Below are 26,415 nucleotides of genomic sequence, written 5' to 3' on the forward strand. Positions count from 1 at the left end.
AATCCAAGGAGAAACACACCAAGACACATATTAATCAAAGTATCAAAAATTAAATACAAAGAAAAAATATTAAAAGCAGCAAGGGAAAAACAACAAATAACATACAAGGGAATCCCCATAAGGTTAACAGCTGATTTTTCAGCAGAAACTTTGCAAGCCAGAAGGGAGTGGCAGGACATATTTAAAGTGATGAAAGGGAAAAACCTACAACCAAGATTACTCTACCCAGCAAGGATCTCATTTAGATTTGATGGAGAAAATAAAACCTTTACAGACAAGCAAAAGCTAAGAGAATTCAGCACCACCAAACCAGCTTTACAACAACTGCTAAAGGAACTTCTCTAGGCAGGAAACACAAGAGAAGGAAAACACCTACAAAAACACACCCAAAACAATTAAGATAATGGTAATAGAAACATACATGTCGATAATTACCTTACATGTAAATGGATTAAATGCTCCAACCAAAAGACATAGACTGGCTGAATGGATACAAAAACAAGACCTGTATATATGCTGTCCACAAGAGACCCACTTCAGACCTAGGGACACATACAGACTGAAAGTGAGGGGATGGAAAAAGATATTCCATGCAAATGGAAATCAAAAGCTGGAGCAGCAATACTCACATCAGACAAAATAGACTTTAAAATAAAGACTATTAAAAAAGACAAAGAAGGACACTACATAATGATCAAGGGCTCAATCCAAGAAGAAGATATAACACTTGTAAATATTTATGCACCCAACATAGGAGCACCTCAATACATAAGACAAATGCTAACAGCCATAAAAGGGGAAACTGACAGTAACACAATAATAGTGGGGGACTTTTAACACCCCTCTTTCACCAATGGACAGATCATCTAAAATGAAAATAAATAAGGAAACACAAGCTTTAAATGACACATTAGACCAGGTGGACTTAATTGATATTTATAGGACAGTCCCCATCCAAAAACCACAGCATACACTTTCTTCTTAAGTGCACATGGAACATTCTCCAGGATAGATCATATCTTGGGTCACAAATCAAGCCTTGGTAAATTTAAGAAAGGTGAAATCATGTATCTTTTCCAACCACGATTCTCTGAGACTAGATATCAATTACAGGGAAAAAACTGTAAAAAATACAAACATATGGAGGCTAAACAGTATGCTACTAAATAACCAAGAGATCCCTGAAGAAATCAAAGAGGAAATCAAAAAATACCTATAGGGCTTCCCTGGTGGCGCAGTGGTTGAGAGTCCGCCTGCCAATGCAGGGGACACGGGTTCGTGCCCCGGTCTGGGAAGATCCCACATGCCGCGGAGCGGCTGGGCCCGTGAGCCATGGCCGCTGAGCCTGCGCGTCCAGAGCCTGTGCTCTGCAAAGGGAGAGGCCACGACAGTGAGAGGCCTGCGTACCGCAAAAAAAACAACAAAAAAAAACCCCAAAAAACCCACAGACAAATGACAATGAAAACACAGCGACCCAAAACAGCAAAAGCAGTTCTAAGAGGGAAGTTTATAGCAATACAATCCTACCTCAAGAAACAAGAAAAGTGCTTGCCTCGGCAGCATATACACTAATATTGGAATGATATAGAGAAGATCAGCATGGCCCCTGTGCAAGGATGACATGCAAGTTCATAAAGCGTTCCACATTTTTGATATATGGAAAATGTAAGAATTTAATATAGTCCCTTGATAATGTTTATTAAAAACTAATAGTAAAGTCAAGTATAAAGATTCCTTTACAAGTATATGATTGTTTTATAAAACAAAAAGTTAAAAACAGAAAAAGAAAAAAGAAACAAGAAAAATCTCAAAAAACAACTTAAACTTACACCTAAAGCAATTAGAGAAAGAAGAACAAAAAACCCCAAAGTCAGCAGAAGGAAAGAAATCATAAAGATAAGATCAGAAATAAATGAAAAAGAAATGAAGGAAACAATAGCAAAGATCAATAAAACTAAAAGCTGGTTCTTTGAGAAGATAAACAAGTTTGATAAACCTTTAGCCAGACTCATCAAGAAAGAAAAGAAGACTCAAATCAACAGAATTAGCAATGAAAAAGGAGAAGTAACAACTGACACTGCAGAAATACAAAGGATCTTGAGAGATTACTACAAGCAACTGTATGCTAATAAAATGGACAACCTGGAAGAAATGGACAAATTCTTAGAAAAGTACAACCTTCCAAGACTGAACCAGGAAGAAACAGAAAATATAAACAGACCAATCACAAGCACTGAAATTGAAACTGTAATTAAAAAGTCTTCCAACAAACTAAAGTCCAGGACGAGATGGCTTCACAGGTGAATTCTATCCAACAGTTGGAGAAGAGCTAACACCCATCTTTCTCAAACTCTTCCAAAATATAGCAGAGGGAGGAGTACTCCCAAACTCATTCTATGAGGCCACCATCACCCTGATACCAAAACCAGACAAAGATGTCACAAAAAAAGAAAACTACAGGCCAATATCACTGATGAACATAGATGTAAAAATCCTCAACAAAATACTAGCAAACAGAATCCAACAGCAAATTAAAAGGATCACACACCATGATCAAGTGGGGTTTATCCCAGGGATGCAAGGATTCTTCAATATATGCAAATCAATGTGATACAATATGGTCAATGAAATAAGTTCTAAAGGAAATAATCTCAATGTATAATATATTATCATCTATCCTTTTGCCATTGGGGATTACAAACTTATTAATATATTAATTTCATGAGTCATATCTGCAAAATAAGACCTTAAAGATAAACATTATAGGCTATTATAATTATTCCATGGAAACGTGTATTCTAAGTCGGCTATTACCAGAAGCATCAATAAAATTGCACAGCTAGAAATATCATTTCTAATATGATTTGTTTCTATAATGGTATTGAAACCATGACATGAAAACCAGATCAATAGAATTCTAATATTTTAAATTGTTTATATCCTCCCATATTTTCCTTTCCCATCCATTTACAATGCTGAAAGTAGCATTGCTGTACTTTCAAAATGAACACACCAACCTAAAAACAGATTTTACTTATGAAAACATGTATTAAGATGGGATGGAAAACAGGGAGGAAAATTACTTGGGGGGAAGGTAGCAGAGAGGAGAGGCAACTTTAATTTTCCTTTCTAATTTTACTTCAAAGACCCGATGTTCTTAATACTAAAGATTCTGTTCTAGCACTTTACTCTCAGCTCTGCTCACATCCATGCTAGTAACCTAGCAATGTTTAAACCTGCATATGCATGAGGTGGTCACACTTTCCTTACCACCCGATCATCTGTATATCTGCCATTTTTCATCGCAACCTTGTTGAGGCCAGCAGCGTTCTGACAGACCGTAGACCCAAAATGGTGTTCACTGCTCAAATTAAAACATGTAAGTAATGTGACAAAGAATCTTTGAGAAACAAGCAGCCATCACTAAGCATCCTCTCTGCAGAAATACTTCTCACCACTGAGTGGCACAGAAAGAGATCACAGATTTAAAAAATGAAAATGTTTGTCTCACATTCATAAAAATTTGTTCTCATGAGACTCATTTCTAAGTGCTCCGTTTAAAAGCATGAGATTGGGAGCACTGAGGACTTATCGGCATTCTCCCAGGGGAATGAAGAATGAAATTAAAGCGAAGATGAGCTGGTCTAATTTTTCAACCCTTTATTTCACTCTAAAATACTTCCATTTGAAGATTTACTAGTGTCTTCTTCATATGGGCCCAAATTCACTGACAGAGGCTCACAAACATGGCGTTGTAACATGTGGTGGCCGGCAGACAAGGTGGCCCCTAGTGATTCTCACCTCCTGGCAGTCAAGCCCTTCGCAGTCCTCTTGCCTCACCTGTAAGGCGAGGTCATAGAAGACACTGAGGCCTCCCTCTTGTTCTCTCTTGAATCGCTCACTCCGGGGGAAGCCAAGCACCATGACCTGAAGAGCTGTGGCCTCCCGCCGATCAGGATCGACTTGGAAGCATATCCTAGCCTTAGCCAAGCGTTCAGGCGACTACAGCCCCAACCAACACCTTGACCGCATTCCCCTAAGAGACGGAGCCAGACCACCCAGCTAGGTCACTTCCGTAATTCCTGACTCTCAGAAACTCTGAGATATTAAATGCTTACTGTTTTAAGCTGCTAAATTTCGACGTAATTTGTCAGGCAGCAAGAGAAAACTAAGGTACAATACTTCTTTATTTTTCATCCATCACATGTACAACCACTTTGAAGCTCAGCAGGCCTAGAAATGTTAGATGCAGATAGGAAAACACTTGGCAACCCAAATAGGGAGGCAGAAAGTCAGATCTAGACACAGCGAAAGCATGCCTTTGTAATTCCATTTGAAAGACCTCACATGTGTAAGCTGTTGCTACTGAAGCCCAGAATGCTGCTACACCAGACAAGGCACCATTAGAGTACTGATAAAGGCTGTCATACAGAAGATGCTCATTACATGAATGGCCAATCAGTGAATGAATAAACGCAGCAGGAATGAAAGAAACGGATGATGCCAAGGCTGATGAAGAGTCATAGCACACAGATCTTTATAGTCACTTGTTTGCAATGTTTCTTTCAACCACCAGAGGGCAGGAGTGGCACATTGTTCTTCTTTGACCCACTAGCACTTACAATGCCTAAAGCATGTACTAGGAAAAAAATATATAAAGTCTGCACAAATGGAGGGACAGAGAAAGGGAGGATGCTTGTTCATAAGTGGGAAGAGATTAAGTCTGACTATAATGCCTCAAAAAGCTTCTTGGAATGTGAGCTGCATTAGAGTACAGGACTTCATATACTAATGCTAATTAGTGCTAATTCATAAATTACATAATTTAAAACTAAATCATAAATGGTATTTTAGATAGAGAATAAGATAAAAAAGCATGGAGGCTGAGAACATCAGACCAATATCAAGGAACACATGACCAGAGCATAGGGAATGTGGTCTGGGACTCAATTTCAATCCAACCTTTTTACTCTTACTCCTTTTCTTCTACCTACTAACTAGAAATGAGTTGGTATTATTCTCTTAGGAAATGTCTCTTTCTACAGAAAACAAGAAATTTAGTAGACTGAATTCAGGCACAGTCTCAGCTCTCCACAGGTGATTATAATCCAACTTTTTTGTTCTATGTAACCCAAACAAGCATCAGTGTGTGCCTGGGAGAAGCTCCATCCATGGCACGTGCAGTGCCCAGAAAGAAATAATCACCCTCTCTGTGGCCAGCCTCACTAACTCAACCCAGAGGGCAGATGTCACAGTGCCCTTGGAAATCTTTTTATCAGAGCAAGTACTTCCCAACTGCCCTAGTATTTTTTTTTTTTTTTTTTTTTGCGGTACGTGGGCCTCTCACTGTTGCGGAGCACAGGCTCAGTGGCCATGGCTCACGGGCCCAGCTGCTCTGCGGCATGTGGGATCTTCCCAGACCGGGGCACGAACCCGCGTCCCCTGCATCGGTAGGTGGACTCTCAACCACTGCGCCACCAGGGAAGCCCCTGCCCTAGTATTTTTAATGTTGCCTTCTAGTAAATAGTTTTTATTGAATTAAATTTTAAAATATCCATCATTTTCTACTGAATTGGAAGCCTACTCCTAATGACAAAATTAGCAAAACCATTTTCCTTTTTCTTCAAGTTACTTAACTTAGCTAGAGCCAGGGACGACTTCATATTTTATTTTATGCAGTCTTTGGCAAGTTATGTTGCTTTTATGGTTCATGGGCTTGATTCCTAGATCTAAGATTTATGGTTGGCAAGAATATTTATAAGCCTATAGAGACAGATAATGAATAAAATGGAATCCTAACATGTCCAAAAGGATATCCTTACTGAAAGAAGCTGAAGGAGATAAATGGGTTAACCCTCGATTAATCTAAAAGGCATTAATAAAAATGTCCCATTCCCCTCATCTACAATAAAAAAAACCAAAATGTTACACGTATGTTTGTAATAAAGATCAAACTGTCCCAAGAATGACCATTATAAATTAGTTAATGATAACCATACTGAATCTACATTTGTGGGGCAAATCTTACTGATAATAATTGAACAGAGTAAAGCATTTAATTCTGTTCAGTGGGCCTCTACTCATCTGTAAACCCCTGAATCATTTGCAGGATTTAAAATACGTAAGTACATAGTATTCTTCAGAGGAATGAGAGACTCTTAGAGCCTCAAATGACAGAAAATCCAATTCAAAAGAACTTAAACAAAACAAGGGAAACTTATTGGCTTAAAAAATTGAAAAGTCCAGGAATCGATCCAGAGACTCAACTCACACGATAAAGGAGTGTGTGTCTGTCTGTCTCAGCCCCTCACCCCGCTCCCTCCCTGAGTCTCCTGTCCCATGAGGACAGCTCTAAGCTTACACCTTTACAGCTTCAAATCCAACCAAAGAGATTCTTTTCCTCCAGAGATTCAGCAAAGTCCCAGGGTCAAGTCTCACTGGTCCAGTCACATCACGTGCACATTCCTAAGGTCAGGTGTGCATCAAATACAGGGCAAGACCAGGCCTGAGAGCCAGCAGGGAGTTATTTCCCAAAGAAAATGCAGGTTAGATTGTCAGGAGAAAGAGGACGATGGGCAGGGAACAAAATAAAGAGACACTATCGACGTCTGTACACGGCTTCAAAGAGGCCCCTGGATGCCCTCTCCAAAGTCAAGAACCAGTGTAAAAAAGGCTTAGAGAAGAACAGGCACATTTCTAAAACGTTACCTGAAATCTAAGCTTGCACGACACTGACTGGAGGCCTAACCACAGCCGGTGCCTTCCTCGTCCGAATCCACGTGGGGGCGCTGCACCCCGTCCGCAGACGCCGCGTCACCTCTTCCCGAAGCAAGGGTCTGGCTTCTGACTCTGAGGTTCCGGGCACCTCTCTGACTTTCTCAGGCATTCACTCCCCAGTTTCCTCCCCTCTTTTTCTACCTTATTCTATCACTAATCTATCTTTTCTGTCACTTCTATTCAAACGAGTCTCAAATATTCACCTCCGGACCAAAAACAAATAATAATAATCCTTATAAAAATTCTACTCCCACATTTAAAAAACCAAATATACACCTCAGAACCTAAGTACCGCGCCCCAAATATCCAAAACAAACATCTCTCCTTTAAAACCCAGCCCTTCCTCTCTCTCAGTTATCTGTGTGAGAAAGACTCTGATCACCTGTGCTTCAGGATTCAGCTCAAACATCACATCTTCCTTCCGTGACGCCGTCCCTCCCTGCTCCTGCCCAGGCTGGGGTACTGCTTTCAGGGCACCCCGCCCGCTGTCACAGTATTTATCCCGTTTCACCGTAATGACTGGTGTACTTCCTGAGTTCCCACCCCAGACTATAAACCAACAGCAAGGGCGCAGCTGTCTTACATCTGTATCCAACAGGCCAAGCAGAGCGGCTGGTACATAGAAGGTTCCCAATGAATGTTTTTGTTTTTTTGTGTTTTTCTTTCTTTCTTTCTTTCTTTTTTTTCTTGCGGTACGCGGGCCTCTCACTGTTGTGGCCTCTCCCGTTGCGGAGCACAGGCTCTGGACGCGCAGGCTCAGCGGCCGTGGCTCACGGGCCCAGCCGCTCCGCTGCATGTGGGATCCTCCTGGACCGGGGCACGAACCCGTGTCCCCTGCATCGGCAGGTGGACTCTCAACCACTGTGCCACCAGGGAAGCCCCCCAATGAATGTTTAATGAAAGGGAGAGAAAAGTTGAATTCTTATTAAAGATCTACACTTTTCCTGGTTTAAAGTATTTACTACTTGCTAAAAAGGATTGTCAGAAAGAAAAAAAAGTTTGGCTTTACTATTCCAACAGTCTGTATCTAGGCAAAAGACCACTACCAAAATTTATAAAACAAAAAGTCAGGGAACAGAAACAGAATTAAGGTGAAAAGCCACTACTGTCTTCTTTCCTTTTTCTTAGTAATCCCCTAGGTTAAAAAAATAATAATGTTGGTAGATATTAAACACTAGGATACTCTGTTTTTTCTCTCCGAGGGACTAACAGGAACAGTCCATCGATAGGCCGAAGATGTGCGTGCTGCTGAGGCCATAACAAATCTTTCCTCGTAGGTACCAAGCAGCTCAGATGGCCTTCTGAGGCAGACAGAGCTGACTGGGAACTCCATCCTTTCAACCCGAAGCCCTTGCTTCTTGGTGACATTCCTCCTATCTTTAAAGTGTCTTTAATTCTTATGACATGAATTTTGGCCCGAGAATACATTATTTTCTAGTTTTTGTGGCACTGAACGCATTGCTTAATGTCTCTGAGCCTAAATGTCTTCATCTTTAAAATGGGAATAATAATACGTGTCTCACAGGGACGCTGACGAGAGTAAGTGAAGGAGAAGCCCCTGCAGCACAGCTAGTGCCCATAGTAAGGGCTGTGATGACGGTGATCACAGCGCGGCCTGGCAGTCACGGGGGACACTAAGGTCGGCTGGTGCACTAAGCTGATGCCCCTACCCGCTTCCAGAGTTACTTGAGAGCAGCTTGCTTGACTCTACTCCAGGGAGGTATTCTTCATCCTCATCTTGCTATACGTATATCTTAAAACTAATTCATTCCTTCTCATGACTTTTAAACGTGTGCTCAATTTTAAACAAACTTGCTCTTTGGACTCATTCATGGTGGTTTCTCCCCTTTTTAATCTCCTTCCAGTCAATCAAGTTTTGATGACATTTATTTTCATTAGTGTTTTTTAAACTTTAATAAGCAAGTTCCCTGTTTCATTGCTGTTCAGAAACTTAACTTTCAAAAGAAGTCGTAAACGTGTTTTATCTGCGGTGAGATGACAAGAGCTTTGTGACGGGGGCCTTTTAATATAATCCTCAACATTACTCTGTGTTTGGTTTTCTCCTTAGATTATTCACATCAACACGAAGCAACTGCAGTCTGTACTGTTTTTAGTACCATCACACATAACCTTAGAAACCTTATCCTACTCAACTCACCCTAGCCCTTGACAGCCAGCACTACAAATAAAAAAGTTAAACATGCTACATCTATCTAACCTTTGGTCTATCTAACTTTTCTATTTATTTATTTTTGGTTTTGGGTGTTTTTTTTTTTTTTTTGCGGTACGCGGGCCTCTTACTGTTGTGGCCTCTCCCGTTGCGGAGCACAGGCTCCGGATGCACAGGCTCAGCGGCCATGGCTCACGGGCCCAGCCGCTCCGCGGCATGTGGGATCTTCCCGGACCGGGGCACGAACCCGTGTCCCCTGCATCGGCAGGCGGACTCTCATCCACTGCGCCACCAGGGAAGCCCTGGTGTTTGTTTTTAAGACAAAATATTTCTGGTATTTTATTTCCTCTTCATTACTTGGATTTTGATGGAGATACAAAGTGACATTGATTCAATGTAAAGAAGGCATAAGAAGTTTGATGAGGAAACGAAGAGTCCGTCTAATTCCACTTCATCTTGCTATGGACAGAGTACTCGAATTAGGATAAAAGTAAATTTCAACTGCTATTACTAATTATAAGCAAAACTACAAATCACGTATACACGTATTTCTTAAAACTACCCGGTACCACAGAAATTGTCATTCATTTTAAAGTTCCCATATACAAAAATTTTGCAAGAAGCTGAAGCTTCTTCCTTTTGGGGAAAGATCAACCTCTAAGAATACAACACAATCAAAACATTAAAAATGTCAGAACTATTTCTCTCACTGGCAATAATAACAGAAAGTAAGTAACAGCTTGGATGGAGAAAAACAAATCTGCTTCAGAGCTCAAACTCCAGAAATGTAAAGAAAAAGTGCCCTCATCTGGCCAAACAAAAAACTTAACGTTTTAGATGCTCGTATTAACGCCTGTTCAAGTGTAATTTACAGGGCTTTAATTGGTGTATAAATAAATCTGAAGATTTAAAAAAATAAGTAGCAAGCCAACAGTATAAATTTTTTCCCTGCTTTTTACAAATATAACCATTTGCTGTTCAAAAACAACTATTTAAACCATAAAATATAAAGCAAATTATATAATATGTAGTCTCTCACCAACCAGATATATTAGAAATGTATTAGGAAGAAAATAGTTACCAGTCCTCTTATTTGCAAATCATTAATAATAAAATGGCACACATAACTTTACATTCTGATGACAAGGCTGATTAATGACTGCCATATGCTATTATCTGGAAAAAAATATCTTTGCACAACTTAAGAGTTCAGAATTTTCCTTCCTGAGTACTTCTAAAAACTAACATGCCACCTCCAGTTAAACTACTTATATTATCAGATTGACATCTCTGCCAAACAGATCCGTCTCTGCCAAACAGATCCAACAGATCCAGCAAATGAAAATAAAGCTTTCAGCTGTGCTGTGACACAAACGTTACCAATGAAATGCTAGCGGCGAGTAATCCTGTCATTAACAGTAATGATGATGACAATAATAATACTGATAGTACTAGAAATTGCTTAAATGGTAGCAATTTGCAGGCACGGTGGCACTGCAGGGGTAACAGGGTACCCCCCCACCAAGATATCCACGTCCTGATCACCAGAACCCGCGATTCGGTTACTTCACTACCTTACATGGCAAAAGGGACTTTGAAGACGTGGTTAAAATGGGGAGACAAGATGGAGAGATTGTTCTGGAGTAGCCGGGTGGCCCGATGGAATCACCGGGGCCCTTAAACATGGAAGAGGGAGGCAGAAGAGTCAGAGGCGGGGTGGGGCCATGCAAGAAGGCTGGGAGAGATGCAACACTGCTGGCTAATTTTTACAACAGTAAAGTGTGTCTAATTTTTACAACAGCAACATAAAACTAATACACTGAGCTAAACTCAGTTACTCCTCATGCTAGTGAGGGTGGTACTACTACTAATCCTACTTTAGCAGAAGGAACTTGAGACTTAAAAAGACAGACCAGGGGCTACCCTGGTGGCACGGTGGTTGAGAGTCCGCCTGCCGATGCAGGGGACACGGGTTCGTGCCCCGGTCCGGGAAGATCCCACATGCCGCGGAGCTTATGGGCCTGTGAGCCATGGCTGCTGAGCCTACGCGTCCGGAGCCTCTGCTCCGCAGCGGGAGAGGCCACAACAGTGAGAGGCCCGTGTACCGCAAAAAAAAAAAAGACAGACCAATTAACTTGTCTGGGGTCACACAGCTAAATAATCTTCAGACTTGGGTTTGTCTATCTGATACCAGCATCACGCAAGGATGATGTCCATCTCGATCTTGCCTTCAATCTGTAAGCACAGTACTTGGGGCCTCTCGGTGCCGAATGGGCTCCACGAATTTCTCCCACCCTCACTCTCCCAAGGGAAAGTGATGATGTAATAAATAGTTTCAAACAACAGTAAGTGGAAACGACATCTTCCTCCCACTTACTGTTGTTTGAAACTATTTACATCGTCACTCTCCCTGTTCAACCAACCTTTGACTCATTCTATCTTCTACCTTCGACATCCACTGTGACCACGCTGAAGCAGAACAAATCCCTTGGATAAAAATAATACTCTAACTCACATCCTATTATCAGCTTCAGTCATGTAATGTCTCACTTGAAAGCTTTCAGTTCTCCAGGATATAATCAAGTAAAACCTAAGTTCCTTTTTAAGAATCTGACTTTTTTTTTTAAAGAATCTGACTTTAGGAATCCTTTCCGGATCTCAAAAAGATCCCATCTTACCTTTCCACCTTGTACTACTGCCTCAAAACACTGCAAGACCCATTCAAATGCAGTCTTTGGGCCCATATTTTGCCGCTGTCTCACTTCCATATCCTTTGTTGTTCCATGATATTCATCTAGACTGTGCATCTATCAAAAACCATGCCCCCCCCCCGCAAAAAAAAGTAGTACACCAGCCACAAAGTCCTCAAAAATTCTGCTTGTACCAGTCATCAGTCCCTGCCTTGCCCAGCTCCATTTGGCTTTGGATACTAACGATCCACTTAGGCTAAAGGAGGTGGTAACAGTCATCTCTTAGGTCAGACACCCTGGATCCAAATCCTGGCTCTACCACCTCCCAGCCTTGTGATTTAGGGCAGTTGTTCACTTCTCTGGACTAAGCTTCCTTAACTGAAAAGTGGGGAACATAACAGTATCCTCCTCATAGGGCCGTTTCAAAGATTAAATGGCACAAGTAGCTGGCAGCGTAGCTGGTATATAGAGTCTTGATTTTGACTGCAGTTCCCTTCAAGAAGTGGCTTCCTCCTTCAATCTTAGTTCACTTGGCCGACACAAGTGATATGGCTAATCATTACCTTCCCCTCTCCCAGAAGGTTGGACCTTGTGTCCTATTCCACAGTGCCAAGCTATGCCTCTATTTCCACCAGATGGACCCCAACTCCCAATCCCCGGTATTGCAATACAGAGATCACCACGAAGCAGTACCTCCTTTTACCATCTTCCCCTTTTCCCCTCCTGACCGATCCCCCCACTCCCAGATCAGATCCTTAACATATTTTCTTAAGCACCATTTTATTTATCCACTTAAATACTATGACTTTAACAACTGACGGTACATGAGTTAACCCTTCTAGCACTGGCTTCTCCAGTAAACAAACCCCTTTTCCCACTACCGTATCAATGAAAAAAGTCAATGTGCTGTTATTGTTGTTACTGGTATATGTTCTATTCACCTACACACCTATATTATCTTGTTTACCTACAGGTTTCTTGAGAGCAAGGACTATATAGTAATCATCTTTGAATTCCTCCAGATCTAAACACACTCAGTTTTACTGATTAAGCTAATGGATGAAATGAGTCACATCCGACCCGCAGTTGCGTGACCAGTCAGCAAAAATCTTTGTTTACCACCCCTCCCCCAACCACTGGTACCAAAACACGAACCCAGGCAAATTTATCCTTGCTTGTAATTATAAATGCCTGATGCCATTTCACTTTCCTCAGGTTTCCAGTGACATTTCTTTACACGACCTTACCTTATCTTAATGTACTAACCTGTTCCATGCATCGCATTTTAAAATACCAAAATAATAATCAACATAGACACATTCACGCTTTCCAGCATTTCCACTATTTATTACAGTGAGCCACTGTACCTTAAGCCTTCAGAGTCTATACTTCGGTTCTATGAAATTACTATGCTTCATTCAACCAGAGATTTCAAACTTCTTTAAAAGGTAACACAGTACTACTGTTCTACTTCATTTACTCACATGCCTCCCCACTTTAACCTCAGCTTGGTGCTGAATTTAACTTGCTTGATAATCTAAGCCTAGTTCAAGTCTAACTCATGCCAGTGTTGGTCTGCAGCTATCAGCTGTTCTGCCATCTTCTATTTGGTTATGTTGAGTTCCGGGCATCTCAGGTAAGGAATGAAATTATTTCTTAGAGAGGGAGGTATTCTTTTTAATCTGATATTTTCCAGAATATTAAAGAACTAAACTGATTTTTTTTTTCTTTTTACAATTACTACAAGGTAACTAAAAGATTTCTTTCAACTATGTGCCTTTCCATGTGAAACACACAGAACTTTAGAACAGTGGCTCGGAAGCCTGACTGTGCACTGTAATCATCTGAGGGGTTCTTGAAAAGTAGACCCCCAGGCTCCACACCAGAGGGGTCTGACTTGGTTGGTCTCTGATAAGCCCAAGTCTGAATGCTGTTGCGGATGTCTGTTGAGGAACCAGTGAATAAGAAGCACAGCCTGCAGAACCTTTCTTCTCTTTAAAAGAAAATACTATATTTCAAAGATCTATATAAATATAGATATATATTTAAAAATATGTATATTGCATCCAATCATTTAATTTAAAAATCTCACGTAACCAACATATTTTACACCATCAATGTACTGCATGTATCTCTGAAAATATAATTGCAATAATCACTGTCAAATTTTTTTCCCAACTGATCAGTCTTCATATTGGTGAGTTCCTAAAACAAACTTTCAGGTGTAAAAATTTCTTGCACATCAAATGTAATAACACAATATACATTCTAAATACCTTTAATCCTCGGTATCTGGACCAATTGTTTCCTATCTGCGCGCTGCCAATTTAAAACCCACTTGCTGGATCAGTCTACAGAACAAATCCCCCTGTGTTGTATTATTTTTGTGTGTGAAACACCCCAGATTAGAACGCCTCAGCCCGGAGAATGACGCCCCTTGTGGGCCGAGGGAGGAGCTTTCTGCTGGGCCTGCAGAACAGTCTTGAGAATGAAAATGCCCTTGACTACTGTCAAATGACCTAGTCTTTCAGAGTAAAAATTTAAATCCCAACAGTGATTTAAAAATCTATATTCAGCTGTTAAGCCCTTTTGGACTCAAACAGCAGACACACATAATAAATCTCAAAGCCGACAGTTTGAGATTTGCTTACCACCTCTGGCACTCCCAAGCTCTAAAAAAATCACTGGTATACTGCACTCTGGTACAAAGCATAAAACTAAGTATAACATTAATTATATAGGAGAGGAGGGAGGCTCTGAAAGACTTTTGCTTAAATAAATGCCATTTTTTCATATAAATTTATCAGGTTACCTTCTACCTCATTCTAACTATTTTTTTTTTTCTGTATCTCTTTCACAAAAAAAAAGTTATATTACTATTCTGTTACAAACAAGAGGCTAAATCTCAACTACCCTGAAATTAACGTACTTGTGAACTACTGGAAAAGCCCATTTCTCCCCCATGCACCAGGGAAAAACCTATATCCCCAAAATCTGTATGTAACTAACACTTCATTCTTTTGCAATTCCAATTGTTTTTCAGGCTCCCCTCCAGTCCTTAGCAGTATGCATAAATTTATAAAATTGTGATCCCAGAGTATCACACTTGTTTCTTCTGTTTCAATACAAATAATATTGCTATGCTGAGGTCTTTAACAATAATGCATGGAATCAAAAAAAAAAGAAGAAAAGAAAAAGGAATGGAAAAGTATTCAAGAATAGTTATAAAAGAGTCAACTTCACACTTAAAAAAATTGTACCCCCAAAACTGATTTCCCAGTGCCAAGGAATTAAATGCCTTGCTTTAAAATGTAATGTAATCATTAGTCATAAGAAGAGTCATAAGAATTTCTGAAACAGGCAATGTGTGTTTGCAATTAAAACAACACAAAGATAAGATTTTCCCTGCTTTCTTCAGAGCATTTGGTTTCTATTCCCAAACAGAATAAACCAAGTAAGTAAGATATACATGGCTTTCTAGATTTCAACTAATTAGGCTAACATACCACCACTCACTATAAATAATTCTACTTCTTCTTCTTTTCTCCTTTTTAAAGAAAGCAATTAACAGACATCATCACATGATAGCCCACACCTCCTCTGTAGAGATGAAGAAACTACAGAGGAGAGAGATGAGAAGAGATGGGAAGAGAAACGGAGGAAGCCGAAGTTCTACCACTTTCTGCTCAGGACAGACGCACGTCAACCAGGAAAACCCTGTCAGTATCTCACCAAACAGAGTAAGCAAGCTCCATACTACCTCTGTGCACATCAGCACAATCTGTTTCATTATGTGGATTTTGTAACTTCAATCATGAAAATTAAGAATAAAATTAACTACCCCCTTGGAAAGCGTGGTCAAGCATCCTACTGCACAGCCTATTTCATGGAAGCCCCACGGTTCCAATCTGTCTCTCAGGTCTTTTTTTTTTTTGGATTAAAAATTTTTTTAAATTTCATATTGGAATATAGTTGATTTACAATGCTATGTTAGTTTCAGGTGTACAGCAAAGTGATTCAGTTATATATTCTTTTTCAGATTCTTTTCCCATTTGTTATTACAGAATATTTAGTAGCGTTCCCTGTGCTATACAGTAGGTCCTTGTTGATTATCTATTTTATATATAGTAGTGTGTATATGTTAATCCCAAACTCCTAATTTATCCCTCCCCCTGCACCTTTCCCCTTTGATAACCATAAGTTTGTTTTCTAAGTCTGTGAGTCTGTTTCTGTTCTGTAAATAAGTTCATTTGTATCCTTTTTTTAGATTCCACATATAAGCGATACCATATGATATTTGTCTTTCTCTGACTTACTTCACCTAGTATGATAATCTCTAGATTCATCCATGTGGCCACAAATGGCACTATTTCATTCTTTTTTATGGCCGAGTAATATTCCATTGTATATATGTACCACATCTTCTTTATTCATTCATCTGTCAATGGGCATTTAGGTTGCTTCCATATCTTGGCTATTGTAAACACTGCTGCAATGAACATTCAGGTGCATGTATCTTTTGGAATTATGGTTTTCTCCAGATATATGCCCAGGACTGGGACAGCTGGATCATATGGTAGCTCTATTTTTAGTTTTTTAAGGAACCTCCATACCGTTCTCCATAGTGGCTGTACCAATTTACATTCCCATCAACAGTGCAAGAGGGTTCCCTTTTCTCCACACCCTCTCCAGCATTTGTTATTTGTAGACTTTTTAATGATGGCCATTCTGACTGATGTGAGGTGGTACCTCACTGTAGTTTTGATTTGCATTTCTCTAATAATTAGCGATGTTCAGCATCTTTTCATGTGCCTTTTGGCCATCTGTATGTCTTCTTTGGAGAAATGTCTATTTAGATCTTCTGCCAATTTTTTGATTGGGTTGTTTGTTTTCTCCAGGTCTTGATTTCCCTGTTTTTCTAGAAATTGAGTATGCTGGCCTAGAATTCAAAAATCCCTGAATATGTCTTTAACTAATGATGAGATTACTTTGACATTTCATCTCTCTCTCTGCAGCTTTCACCTGGGGAATAATGAATTCTGAACAAAATGGAAGGTACGAGTGAAAATCAAACCGATATCTGCGTTACACTTTTATAAACATGTGTTTTGCTAGCAGTGCTTCCTCCACTTCTTTCACGTCACAGATGCACAAAGGAAACGATAATACTTGAGCAGCACACAGGAGTAACAGACCAAGGGGACTGATAGAGTGGGGGCTGGGGGTCGGTTCCAGCCCTGAAGGCTGCGGGGGAGGGTGGGGTGTGGTGCTCTGAGGCCTCTGGAACCTGATCACTGCAGACCAGGAGCAGCAGAAGCTGTAAACTGGAGTATGGAAATTATGGGGACACCATCACAGGCTCAACTCCATAATGAATGATTTGCTCATTTTCAAAGCTAGGACCTATATACCTCTAGAGTTAACTCACAAAGGTATGCACACAGAAACTGATCATCCGTATTGCCTAAATCATAGAAAATTAACAATGGCAGCAAGTACTCCTGCTTGCTGGAAAGACAAATCAAGCATTTTTGAGCAGGAAAATCATTTATTATGAATTATCCTTCAAATTACAAATCTACCTATAAATTATAATTATAGAAGTACACAGAGGTCATAGTACAGGTCTGATTATTCTCAGCTATAAATTGGAAATGAGACATGGAGGGAACCAGCACTTGGGCGTCCCAGAGTTCAAAGAGGCTCCAGATCTACTCTTGGTGTGCTTTAAAATCATTATTACTGATTATTTAAGAAATATTTCCAAAAGATGAGTGCAGAACTTCTTCCTGAGGACAGCATGTGCTCTGAGTGTATGGATGGATTGGAGTGGGAGCTGACGGGCTTTGACATTGGGGCTTCAAAACAAAGCTCATCTACATGACAACTGCTGAGCTCCCCTCACCCTTAGTTTCCTTCTCTATCAAACAGAGGCAATGTCTAGATTTAATATAATAGGAAACATGGTTTCTACCTTGAATGTCTGGTACGCAAAAAGCATTATTTTAACCACTGGTACTATTTTGTATGCATACCTTATCTGTGTTCAGTATTTGTAAAGACAACATAACATTCCGTCTTATCTCACGGTTTGGTCAAAGGGAGTCAATTGCTAGACATTTGTATTACAGTCATTTTCTACTATGATGAAGATTTAAAATTTTTATTTCTTTAGCACCTAGACCCAGAAATGGAATTACAGAGTCAAAGAATAAAATTACCTCTATGACTTTTGATATATGTACTTCTTAGAAACCTATCTTCCTGAACGAAGACTGGGGTATAGGACGTGAGTGGGGTAGAATTCTACTGATTTTTAAAGTTTTCTGGTTGACTCTCAATAACTTTAATTAAATGTTGGAACTAAATATGCTTTTTCTTTAAGAGAAATTAACTTATAAAGAAATCAAGAACAAGTTTTTCAAAATTACTTCAAAATAAGGGAAGATTTCCTGACTTGAAGTTAATAAGCAAAATCATTTTAACAATGAACACACCTTACTGTTTAAAAAAATTTAACAAAACCAACATATGTGTAGAGAGTACATATATATATTTGTATGTATATATATCTCCTCTGCTCTATCCTCAATATTCCTCATCAAAACCCAATAAAACCCAGAAGACATACATTATTACTAACATTTTCATTTGTATCTTACCAGAATTTTTAAATAGAAAGAACATAAATATGTATATCTTTATTAGTATACAAACATCTCTAAAACTTGCTTGTTTTTTCCTCTTAATAAATCTTGGACTTCAACACATACCAATCTACTGCTACATATATTTTCTATTATTTTCTACAGTTCTATAATTTATATAACTAGTTCATTATTAAAAGATACTTGAGCAATTACCAGTTTTTGCTTTTTTTTGATCTGTGTAAATGTATAAAAACAAAACTTCAATAACCATCCTTGCACATCATTATAAACTATATGAAAAGTTTAACTTCATACTATTACTATTATATTTGTAGGACAAAGTTGCAGCCATAGAATTTACAGATCGAAGGTTATGAGCATATTATATTTGACTATTCCCACAGGTAGTAAAAGAGAATGACTATTTCCCTATGCCTTCACTAATACGAGGCATTACCACACTTAATTCTTGGCCAATCTGATAGGTGAATAGGATAGCTCATTCCACCTGGCGTTGTTTTTAGTGGCTATTTGTATTTGTTTTAGTGTGAGTTGACTTTCACTGTTCCCATCTTTCACCCACATTGTCTACTAGTCTGCTCATTATTTTCTTACTGGGAATCAAATATTTTAAAGTGCTACATATTCAAGGTCACTCGATAAAATTTCCTTCATTACAAAAATAATTATGAAAACTGGCTGTAGTTTTCTTGTCATTCGAATTGCTTGTTAAGAATTCTTGGGCTTCCCTGGTGGCGCAGTGGTTGAGAGTCCGCCTGCCGATGCAGGGGACACGGGTCCCTGCCCCGGTCCGGGAAGGTCCCACATGCCGCGGAGCGGCTGGGCCCGTGAGCCATGGCCGCTGAGCCTGCGCGTCCGGAGCCTGTGCTCCGCAACGGGAGAGGCCACAGCAGTGAGAGGCCCGCGTACCGCAAAAAAAAAAAAAAAAAAAGAATTCTTGTACTTACTTCTGTCCAAGTCCAACAGAAATGATCACATGTAGATTTGTTTTTATATGTATAAATCTATTGTAAAGATCAATAAAAATGCAACCAAGTGGCACTCTAGTGTGGAAGGAACTAACAGGGACACAGCATCATGCAGGGGAACAGCCAAGAGGCCAGGGTCCATCTAATTCCGGTCTCAGCTCTGCTCCAATAAGCTGAATAACCCATAGGTGTCACCTCAGCCTCAAAGAATCAGCTCCTCATTCAATAAAATGAAAAAGTTGGGCAGAATGATCCCTAAGACTGCTTCCAGGTATAAATCCCATAAATCTAAGAGCTTTCAACATTTTCTTCACAGATTCATAGAACCATGAAATACCTATAGAAGGACATAATGAAATAACTTGATCATTACAGAGTAAAAAATAAATAATAAATATAAATAATGAAAAATATGTGTATTTAAAAAAATTAAACTAAATCATAACAAGATTATCAACATTGTAATATCTCAGTTCCTAGACGTTTCATTTTTTTAAAGTACTCAATATGTTAGGAACTTGGGAAAACACGCATATACTGAATATATTCAAAGCATTAACTTACCACCTTCAAATTTTCTCTATAATCATTTTATGAGTAGTTTGGCAGGAATAAAAAATAAGCCTATTTAAGAGTCCACTGCTATTAAAAGCTTCTTGTTGCTGGAATAATATCATGCCACTCACTGGCATCTATGTTATTTTAATTTTTTCAACTGTTGTTTTAAATGAGATATATCACATTTAACTAGACTTGTATTCGACTTTATGTTCCTACCCATAAAATCAATTGAGATTTGTGATCAAGTTTTCATGTTTCCACTCATAAAATTATTAAACACAAACCACCTTTCTCCCATTTGAATAATTATTTCAAGACTATGATGCCTATGCTTATTCATTTTATAGTTTTAAAAACTGTGTTTTAAAAAAAGTCTCAAACACAAATTTTATGTAGGTGGAAAATCACTGCTATAGCAACAGTAGCTTTAGTTTATGAGAATTGAAAGGTGAAAAATTCATATTTCCAACACTTGAAACTTAACTATTTGATTTTTGAGGGCTGAGGGCACAGGGTGTAGCCCCTGACCTTTCCACACTACTAACATGAATTGGTTCCCAATAAGACTTGGCCAAACTCAAGCCTTAAAAGATAAAAATACATGGTGCTTCCTCTGATGAGATGGTTAATTACTATAAATCAAACATGACACTTTAGGCCATCCCCAGGCTATTCACTCCTGACTCGGTTCCAGGGATTCAAAAGGGTTAGTTAGTAGGATAGTGACAGTTTCGAATGGTGAGTGATTTGTGCATCCCGAGATCTTTTTGCTAATAAAAAGCACTAGCACCATGTCATGGCTTTGTCTGGGGGAAAAAAGTGCTGGTCCCAGCTAGAACTGGTGTCTCCACCCTCAACTGTAGCTGGCTCCAACAATGGAGCCAGTCTTTTTCTGAGGATCCTTTCCTTACTATTCTGATGGGCAAAGGTTGAAAATTAGCAACAAAAAGAAATTAAAACAGTATTTTCCCATAAACAGATGGCACAATTTTGTGTGCCTGAGTCTATATAAATAAGAAAGGAAAATCAGGGGCGATTTTCCTTAAAAAAAAAAAAAAAAAAAATCTTCCCATTCTATTGCCCAGGTGCAAAACACAGTCCCGGCCGGCACAAGGCCGACAATCACTACCACGAACTTCAGAACCCAGCAGCACATGACTGACCCACTGAATATGGTAGAGAATACAGTATTCATGATATCACAAAGAGTATCTCCTATGTTTTCTTCTAGAAGTTTTATAGTTTTAAAATTTAGATCCATGATCCATTTGGATTTTTATATAAAGCATAAGATACAGGTTGAAGTTCTCTCTCTCTTTTTTTTTGCATATGAATTCCCAGTGGTCCCAGCACTGCTTGTTAAAAAGACTAACCTTTCTCCACTGCAATACCTTTGCACCTTTGTAAAAATAAATAAATAAATAGACCATATTTCTATGGGTCTCCTAGACTATTTTATCCCACTGCTATATTATTATTCTATAGACTTTCCCTGAGATCATACTGTCCTGATTACTGAGGCTTTAGAGTAAGCCTTGAAAACAAGTAGTGAGTTCTCCTACTTTGTTCTTTTAAAACATTTTTCTGGCTTAAATTAAATAAATATATAAATAAATCCACATAAATTTCAGAAGAGCTAATTCAGCTGTCTTAAGTAGGGTAAATCTATACTTACAAGCAGCTCTTCTTACAGGGTGTTGTTGGAACTCACAGCCAATATCAAGTGTTTCTTTATCCTCATATTAAAAGAAATATTAAAATCTTCCCAGGTGCAGTTAAAGGAGCTGATCATCTCTATGTTTCCCAGACCTTTTATCAAAGTCTGTGACAGAATTTAAATGCTCACCCCCTCAACTGATTTCCTCTTAATAATCTCAGTTTGGGGGGACATAACTTGGCATTACAGTTCTCAAGCTATAAAAAAATGCTGTTTTTCTCTAGCACCTCCCCACCCCCGCCCCATTAAGTCAAGCCAGGCTGCTTGGGGTTTCTCTCTGGAGTAGGGGAAAGAAAGAGACTAGGAGAAATACCTCTATCTCTACTGTAGCTATGATTCTCATTTTACATCTTAAACTGCAGAAAAATTTTCACTTAAGATTTTATGAACTTTGTGCAACTGTCTTATTGGACAAATTCCCAAAGACAATCAGAAATTAGCAACAGTAACAGATGACAACTATAAACAAGAGTTTTACAACTGTGGTTTTTGAAGTATATGAGTTGTCGCACAGTCACCCTCCCAAGTAATTCAACTACCCTCCCAGCCAGCCAGGCTGCTCACTTTTAACTGAAGTATACAAGGAAAGACAGCCAAGTTTCAAAAAATCATGTGGACTCTAAAAATGAAGGATGATAAACTACCTATAAAATAATTACAGGCAGATTTCAGTCATATTTTGTGCAGAAATTTATTGATCTCCATTAACTGGGTTTAAATGCCCAACAACAAAACCTTAGATAATCATAGTCACTGATGCCCTTTTCTTCCCCCTTACAGTTTTGTTTACAGGGAAAAAAAAACACTCTGTAAACACAGAGTGTAAATATGGTAAATCAAAACTTAAAACACAAAAGAAAGCCATTAAATTATTCACTGAATGTCTTTAAGGCCAGGTTGAAAATGAACCTCTATAAATAAAACACCATCCCACCTACCACAAGTCAGATGGGTGATCCATTCCACTCCAAAGGTTAAGAAGAAACCTTTCCAACTGAAGAGTGTGACTCTTCAATTTATGACCCGAGTTTCCCACAATTTAATTAGGCTAAAGTCAAGGACCAAGATAAAAATGGCATCATTAAGATTCTTCTGAATTGCTACCTTACAAGTGTCCCTCATACAATTAAATGTTTTTTGTTTTTTTGTGTTTTTTTTGCGGTACGCGGGCCTCTCACTGTTGTGGCCTCTCCCGTTGCGGACGGAGCACAGGCTCCGGACACACAGGCTCAGCGGCCATGGCTCACGGGCCTAGCTGCTACGCGGCACGTGGGATCTTCCTGGACCGGGGCACGAACCCACGTCCCCTGCATCGGCAGGCAGACTCTCAACCACTGCGCCACCAGGGAAGCCCCAATTAAACGTTTTTACCTCACTCATTCTTATACTTCCAACTCTTTTGTTTAGAAACAAAATACTCGCAGAAACTTCAATACCCAAGTATAGGTTTGGTACAGGGTTTATTTTTAAATTTAAGGGGGAAAAAGAGAAACATTCCAGATAAGCCAACCACAAAAAGATTTTTTTTTGATCATACAGCAAAGGTCCCACACTTGTGTTTTACCAATAAATGAAAACTAGCAAGAGATGGAGTTCACTGGGATCCGGGTTTCTACCTGACCTTGTTTTACATTTTAATGCAGGATTTATATGCAGGCTACTTCCTAGAGTGGTTCACATAGGGCTAGGGCTTGCTAGGCAGTTCTAGAACAGACAGAACACACACACTCAACAATACATAGTAAATACTGATAAAATATTCATTTCTTTTGCATATTGCTTTCTCTCTACACATGGTGCTTAACATTCATGTCTTATCTCACACGGCTGCGTGAGGAATGAGGAGAGAATGAATGACAAACAGTTTACAAAAAAGAGTGGACTCCGGTGAGGAATGTTGATACTGGGGAGGCTATGCATGTGCAGGGGCAGGGGGCGTATGGGAGATCTCCTTCCTCTTTACTTCGCTGTGAACCTAAAATTGCTCTAGAAAACAGAGCAGAGAAAAAGGGACACAAAGTAGAAGAACTGCAGGTTATCAGTAATGGCCCGACAGATGCCCAGTCCAAGCTCTGTCTAAGAGACTGTGGCCCAATTAGATCTTAACCTGGTTTTCACCTAAGCCCTTTCACGGGAGCCACCGATGATCCTGAGGGATGCAGAAGACAGGTTTGGGAGACCCTAATTGTATAAACACATGTAAGGTCACAAAAAAGACTTGCTAATGGGTTCTTCAATTTATATATTTCCTGGATGTATATATATTTTTAAATTGAATGAAAGATGCTTTAAATTCTATAGTGCTTTACACTTTTTAAAAGTTTCACACAAATGATTTCATATAAGCCCATAATAACCCTCTTCTCTCCCACCACCCCTATATTGCCCCTCCCCCCCTTCCCTCTCCCCGTTGGTGACCACTGGTTTGTTCTCTGTGTCTGTGGGTCTGCTTCTTTTTTGTTTTATTCACTAGTTTGTTGTGTTTTTAGATTCCACATGTAAGTGCTGTCACACAGCATTTGACTTTCTCTGACTTCACGTAGCATAATGCCCTCCAAGTCCTGGAGGCATATACATTCTGTTTCACATTTTAATGTTTATGAAATTGGGTTCATCTTAGATTGAATGTTTGAATTTAATGCAGTAGTTTGTTTGTTTTTTTCCCTAGAAAAGTAGGTATTAAACCACTGGCCAATCTTTCAACGTGTCTCAGAAGTCAGTGTGAAACTCGAGTCTACCACTGCTAGACAGAGGCAGTCAACTCAGCACTGTCATACGAATCACTGTAAACTGGATGGGTAAAGGCCAGAAGGTGTTTGAGGCCCTCCCAGTACTTGGACAGGAAGAGAGGGCTCTGATTCCCTTCCGTGTAGTATCAGCGGAAACCAACTAGGCAAGCAACACTAACGCCATTCGTTAGTGGTGGCTTTAGTTTACAACCACTTCCCCCCCATCCTTTTTTTTTTTTTTTTTAACTTGATAATCTTTAAATAGACCTTTACTTAGGTCCAAAGATAAAGCTGAAAACTGGTCTAAGTTAACCACTGGGTCTAAACTAGCTGTATGACATCAGCCAAGCTGCTAAACCCATTAGGGATAACCCAATTTTTCTTTAAGCGTAGAAAGAGAAAGATGACACATACTTCCTAGGACTACTATCAGAATAAAATAAACCAAGCAATTTGTTTTATCTTTCATAAGTTATTTTGAAATAATAACTATTGCATCTCATTATTTGCATGTCTACTATGTACCAGGAACTCAAAGTATGTTACTTTAATCCTGTGTGACAGTAGTTAATCTCACTTTGCAGAAAAAGAAACAAGAGACTCAAAGGGGTTATATGGCTTAGAATCTGGTCTGGGATTCGAAGCCAAGTCTGGCTGATTCCAAAGCCCAGCTTTTTCCACTTCATCAAGTTGACTCCAGAATATTGATTTACTATTTCACCATCATTCACTTACCTTTAACTGTATTTCTGAATATAACACATTTTTAAAAGAAATCTCAAAATTTGGCATAACCCACTACTATTACACCCTCCCCCTTATAAGGGAAAGAAGAGCTCTTTCTTATTGATGTTATTTGTAATAAAGCATTATGAAAATCAGAACGTGTGCAGGTGTGTGTACGGGGGAAGAGGAATACGTGGGAAGATACAGAATTTTAAGTAAATTTAACATTCAAACAAAGGCAAAGATATTGGTACAAAGTTTTTATTTCTCCTACCCAAAAGAAATTGCTAGATAGCTATTAGTTTGTAAATCACAGCAATAAACTGCGTCCACTTCAGAGTCTTGTGGTTTCCACAAATGTACTTGCCACAGTTGATTTGTTTCATCTATGGTGTAAATAAGGTATAACTCACTGTGGCTGTACAAACTCTGACGTTTACTTTGTATTATGATAGCCTATTTACACATAAAGCAGAAAAAAAATTTTTCCACTGATGGAATCCAAATACATGATTTCAGTGAAAAGTAAATCTCAAAAACCATTAAGTCAGCCAAGGAGAATACTTCAAAACAAATGAAAAAAAATGGTAGCCAGGAGTTGGTTCCTTCTGTTTATCTGCGACAGCTTATATCCTGAAGCCAATCTGAAGGCTGTCTCTATTCAAAACACAAGGCTTTAATGGATTGAACTCTATGGTTCAAAAGTAATCAAGATCTCCTTCAGGGGCTGGGTGTTGGGGGAGACAACATATAGAAGCTTAAAGAACCCAAGAACTACCAAGGATGCCTTACAGAAGGATGACGCCTAGGAAGATCTCCAGCATCCAATGACAAGTGGAAGAGGGCCATCTCAAGGGCTGTCATTTTCCCCAGCAGTATTTAGCTTCCCTGCATAGGGAAGCTGATCTAAGGTTAAGAGTTTTTCTCGGTGTTTATAGCAAAATAGAAAAGAACATGAGGAAATCAGATGAGATTCGCGGAGTTGAGAAGATCAAAGGAATATGTCATAGACATTAGTTGGGAAGGCTCACCACCCCACAGTTCTCCTGACACTTACAAGAGCCCTAAAGGCCACGTCTACACTGTTGAAGTTGAAGCATAAAAAAATGCTTTTTTGGTTCAAAAACAGCCCAATAACAGCAAATTATTATCATTCAATCTATTGATACCACATCTGGCTCTGTCTCCCATCCACAAAGCAAATCTGATTCTCTCTCTTGGGAATTTGAGGCTTGAGTGAAGAGATGGTCAGAGCTGAGTCACCTTACTGAAAGCGCTCCAGCGGCTTCAGAAGCTCCTACTGCTAGGGCCCTTGATCCCTGCCCCGCACAAAATCTGCCTGTGCAACAATTCATTCAAGACGGCAAGCTCCCCAAGAATCCTTTCAATGACCCATTTTAACAAAT

At 39.3% G+C, this 26,415-nt stretch overlaps 1 protein-coding gene and 1 non-coding gene across 20 annotated transcripts in view; one reads left to right on the top strand and one right to left on the bottom strand.

Annotated features, from left to right (window-relative positions):
• The window catches only part of PLEKHA5 (pleckstrin homology domain containing A5), a 243,522-nt gene that overhangs the window by 162,374 nt on the left and 54,733 nt on the right, over positions 1–26,415 (bottom strand). The window lies entirely within an intron of this gene.
• Positions 1,545–1,651, top strand: LOC113632446 (U6 spliceosomal RNA). The gene has a single exon (XR_003437815.1). It is a non-coding gene; the product is annotated as a U6 spliceosomal RNA (small nuclear RNA).

This window comes from Aethalodelphis obliquidens, unplaced genomic scaffold (assembly GCF_003676395.1).
Source record: "Aethalodelphis obliquidens isolate GAN/ISIS:26980383/991018 unplaced genomic scaffold, ASM367639v1 scaffold36, whole genome shotgun sequence".
Taxonomy (NCBI): domain Eukaryota; kingdom Metazoa; phylum Chordata; class Mammalia; order Artiodactyla; family Delphinidae; genus Aethalodelphis; species Aethalodelphis obliquidens.